Source organism: Topomyia yanbarensis, chromosome 1 (assembly GCF_030247195.1).
Source record: "Topomyia yanbarensis strain Yona2022 chromosome 1, ASM3024719v1, whole genome shotgun sequence".
Taxonomy (NCBI): Eukaryota; Metazoa; Arthropoda; class Insecta; order Diptera; family Culicidae; genus Topomyia; species Topomyia yanbarensis.
In genome coordinates, this window is record NC_080670.1 from 186,175,145 (window position 1) to 186,180,111 (window position 4,967).

The 4,967-nt window shown below is 41.2% G+C and overlaps 1 long non-coding RNA gene across 1 annotated transcript; it reads right to left on the reverse strand.

The window, feature by feature from the left end:
* Nucleotides 1–278: 278 nt before the first annotated feature.
* LOC131676443 (uncharacterized) lies at nucleotides 279–2,087 on the reverse strand. The gene is made up of 3 exons (XR_009303179.1): nucleotides 1,695–2,087; nucleotides 1,454–1,637; nucleotides 279–805 (listed from the first exon to the last, which is right to left on the reverse strand). It is a non-coding gene; the product is annotated as an uncharacterized LOC131676443 (long non-coding RNA).
* Nucleotides 2,088–4,967: the final 2,880 nt, after the last annotated feature.

Here is a 4,967-nt window from a genome sequence, read left to right on the forward strand (position 1 = left end):
TAACGTATAAACGCTCGAACTCTTCGCGATAATTCACGCGAGCGTGAAGTCTACGCGCGCACATATCTGAACCGTACAATGAATATCACTATCAAGGCCTGCTGCAATTGGCCTTAAGCAGTGTTTTAGCGAGTGACATTTCCCGTCTCGTCTGCCATTGTAGTGAGTGATTCTGATAGCTCCAGTAGGACAACTCTCGAAAAAATAAATTGTATATAGTCTGAAGCACCAGAAAATTCGATTTAATTTAGAAACACTTAATCAAGTAAACACCACCAAGCAGTTTCCCCCGCCAGTATCCGTAGATATGTAAATTTCCGCGCCTTGGAAAGAGAGAGCTAATGGCACCGCACATTTTCCCACATACTTTCTCCTCGTCCCACCAAAACAACCGGTAATCATCCCGACTAATGAAGGCGTTAATTATTGCCAAGCCACGTTGCTGTTGTTCCTGCTTTCACTCACTTGTTAACCATCCCGGTATACTATAGGTAAGGTACGGCGTGTGCCTCTCCCCCCATCATCAAACAAATCACAATTATGATATGATAACACACCACCGAGGACGAAAGTGCCTCCGAGGTGTTCGAAACCAGATGTTGGACATAAATTCCTCCTTTCCCCGTTGCTGGAGGCTCCAAGTCGCGGGCGCGTGGCGCGGCTACACAGTGATTCGGTAGTTATCAGATTAAACCTGTCGGACCAAGTCGACCAAGTCCAGGAACGGGCGGGTCGGAAAACGCAGAGGGTTGGCTGCCATACAAGTGGCTGCTAATTTGTTCTTTTCACCGGTGTCCATAGCTAGCTAGAAAAAAAAGGTTCACCTTAATTTAATTAATCCATGACGCGACGCTACAAACAGTAGCGGGGTGTGGGGATAGCAGACGGAATTAAGCCACTTCCGGTGTATTTGGTTTGCGGGGGGTTTGCAACGACGACAACGACGATGACTCGACCGTAAAATGTACCGGTGGAACGCAGGGGTTGTGCTGCGAAGGGGAGCCAGATTATGATATTAAACAGGTTAAATTTTAATTAGATTTCGGCGTTTATGAGGATGCTTCTGTTCCGCGACGATTACGGTTATGTGTTTTGAGGTTATAAAATCTACGCGGGAGTGAGCGACAACTGCCCGCGTGCGTTAAACGGTGGAAACTTGATAACTCACGGCTTCACGGAAGAGGTAAAATGGCTTCCTCCAACGCGTTAATGGGTCCCCAATCGACTATCAAAAGCGGCGGCAGTTTCGGTACAAATTTTGCACTGTCACATTTAATCGTCACCGTCGTCATCGTGGACTACGTTCCGGGTGGAACGACGGGGCCAATCATTATCGTATCATTCGATAACGACCGTTTACCGTCGGCGAGACGACGTCTGGAAGCTGGGTAACACGCGGAAGGTCATTAATTTCGATTTATTAGGACGTGGGTGGCGCTCTGATAGCAGCTACCTTTTGTGGTTGAGTTTTTCTAATCGATTCTACTCCTACGATGAGGCCTCCAATTTTCGGTGGATCGTTGAATTTCATGACGTCCGGTATGGCGATAATAGGTATTCCGTATGGTTATCAAAAGTACTTCAAACGATATAGGTTTTCCTCTTACAAAGACGGATCTGCGGAAACGCACTCATTACTAGAAGGAATCCCGAAATGTCAAAATTCACACACATCTAAAGTAAATGGTACATACCACATCACATGCTTCTGCCCAGCTATCTTCGATCCGCAACGAATCACATAAATTTTCGCCTGATTTGATTTCTTCACCACGATTACACGTCCGTTTCCCGCCAACAAGCAATTCCGGAAGAAAGGTGAAAAATCACTTTTATTACATCAACCGTGTAAATTGCTTCGATTTATCCGGGCTACTTTGTTGCGTAGTTTCCAGCAGCTCGTCGTTCGTTTAGGTGATTGTGTCCTTTCAAGCGCCATCCCTATTGTGCTTCCGATTGATGCTTCCTAGTCCGGTATCGATGGTGTATGTTATCATCCAGGAGCCACCACCGTTTACCGTTCTGAGGTTATGTCCATAGACACACTCACTCCTTTCCAAGGTCCACACGTGTATGATATAGCAGGAGTCGCCTATCAAAAGTACTAGCGCCGGCAGCAACAATGAGGAGGAAAATTTATTGTCCGCTCGATAATCCCCTGAAAATGGTATCGCTTTTGGCACCCTTCCCTTCCTTTGACACCGGAGGGACAATCGGGACGGATAAACGGTCTATTCCTATACACACCCATACACACACGCACGTCGTGATACGCCAGCCGAAACAAGGTGATTGGATTGTGATTTTTATTTTTCCTTTCAGGGGAATTCCTATAGGATGTGTGTAGGTAATAATAGAGGCCAATAATGGACCATCGCCGGCGAGACAATCTCCTTTATGGTGTAGGATATTTTCTGTTCCCGCTCGCTTGATTGACTTTATTACCGGGATTATTCATCATGTTTCGGGATTCAGGACTATCGCGAAAACAAAGGGTAGGAGGAACCGATGAAACTAAACATTTTGTAACTCCAAGCTTAATATTTAAATTCCTTTGCATCAATATGTTCCGATTGGAATTTGGAACAGTCTGTTCGTCTTATTTTCTCCAAATTAGATTTTCCCCTCGTGCGTGACTTACGGCTTCATATTTTCCCCGGTGAAAAGTGTATTAAATGGTTTTCATCCCTCCGCGGATGTCGAATTTACCTTCTCCTTTTCTTCTCAAGTGCGTCGATGAATTTCTCATTTGCACCCCTCCACCCACACCCCTCTGCCAGGATCAACCAGAGAAATCCGGGCAATGTGGTACGCAAATCTACGGTTCGCATCTCCAGGAACAATCTTTCAGCGAGGAGCGATAATGTGTAGTAAAGCAGCGACCGGCGCCGCACACGGTTTCTTATCGGTTAAACGGAATTAAATGAAACTTTATTGCATTGTAAAAAATGAAATATTCAAATTTTTAGATGGTGTACTACAGCTTGGCAGGAGGGAATGAATAGGTAGCAGAGGCGGAGATTCAGCTGTGAGGGTGTCAACTTCAATCATAATCAGTGCAGTGAAGAGTGTCACTGGTAGGATCCAGAATTGCACACAAAATATCAAAAAAGGCAAAAAGCTTAAAAGAATAGAAAATCGATAGAGTAAAATAGTATAAGCGTAAAATTGCAGAAGAACAAAATAGTGAAGGAGTAACAGAGTAAAACAAGAAGAGTTATAGAGTACAAAGGAGTAAAAGAATATGAAAGAGCAAAAGAGTATAAAAGATTAAAAAAGCAAAAGTGCAAAAGAGTAAAAATGTAACAGTAAAATTGTATAAAGGAGCAAAAGCATATAAAGAGTAACGTCACCATACGAAGGCTAACGTTCGCGATCGCACAAACTTTATAATACTCCGGTAACAATGTGAACGTTTTAGTACTTACGAAGTTACAAACGCGGTCTCAAACGCGAACCCGCAAACGCGCGCGATCATGAATCGGTCATGTCCGGAAATCTTTACCCTCCATTCTAGCAACTTAGGTCCATACATTCAGTTGTACTAATCAGGAATAGCTCATATCCACTAGACAACACGTTCCATAGCGACATGACTGGGAATTTTAGTGATATGGAAGAACCCACCTTCTTCTAGAATCTGAATCGTACACCGAAAATTAAGTATCAGATTCATGGTCCGCGCGCGATCATCCAAGAACACACGCGAATATGCGAAAGGCACACGGTTATAAAATAGAATTTATACACGCGAAGTTACATACACGTTAGCACACGCGATCGAACACGTTAACGTACAAACGCTCGAGCCCTTCGCGATGATACGCGCTATCTACATCGGTTACATTCAGAATCACGGCCTGCTACAATTTGTCTGAAGCAGTGTGTTAGTGGGCGCCATTCGCCTGTCTCGTCTGCAATTGTAGTATGTGATTCTGACGGGAAGCCCTTCCGAGAACCTAGTTCTACAGCTCCAGTAGGACAACTCTCGAAAAAAAAAATGTTTCTTATAACTTATAGCGAAGGTTTCAGTTCAATGGCAGTCACTATTAGTAGTCTTTCATGACATTGGTCTGTGTAGGACTCATTTTTCCATATCTCCGAAACGTAAATTCCGAGCTCAAAACTTTGCAATTTATGTGTATTATTTATTCATTTAATTTATCTTTTTGTATTATTAATTTTATTCAATTCTTTCATTTTATCCATTTTGTGTATTTTTTTCATTTCATTCATTATATTGATTTTATACATTTTATTCAATTTTGTATTTAAACAAAATTAATTTTTTTATTCATTTTATTTATTTTATTCATTTTGTCCATTTTATTGATTTTAATAATTTTAATAATTTTTCCAGCTCATGCATTTTATTCAGTTTGTTAGTTCTATTGATTCTATTGATTCTGTTCAGTCATTATTTTTATTCATTACATCCAATTTGTTAATTTGAATTTATTTAATTCTATTAAATTTATGTATGCCTTTTTTATATTGTTTAAATAATTATTTATTTTTGTAATTTGATTTTTGTTAATCATTTTATGAATTTTTTTATGAAAAAGTTTTTGCTTTGATAATTTTGAAATTTCTTTTATCTTATTTATTTTTTATAATTTATTTAATTCATTCGAGGTATTATTCGTGCAGAAAATCGAGACTTCACATGAGTTACACAAACTAATGAAGAATCCGACAATATTTGTCAGAATTATCTCATCTTACTGTTAGGTGGACTAAGTCAGATGGCAGTCGGTTAATTGACATTCGACCAAATGGCCCTTTCGTCCAAATGGCCCTTTCGACAAAATGACGCTTTCGCCAAATCAGTCCTTTCGGCCAAATCGGTCCTTTCGATCAATTGGTTCTTTCGACCACATGGCCCTTTTGGCCAAATGGCCCTTTCGACCAAACGGCTCTTTCGCCAAGTCGGTCCTTCCGGCCAAATCGGTCTTTACAGCCAAATA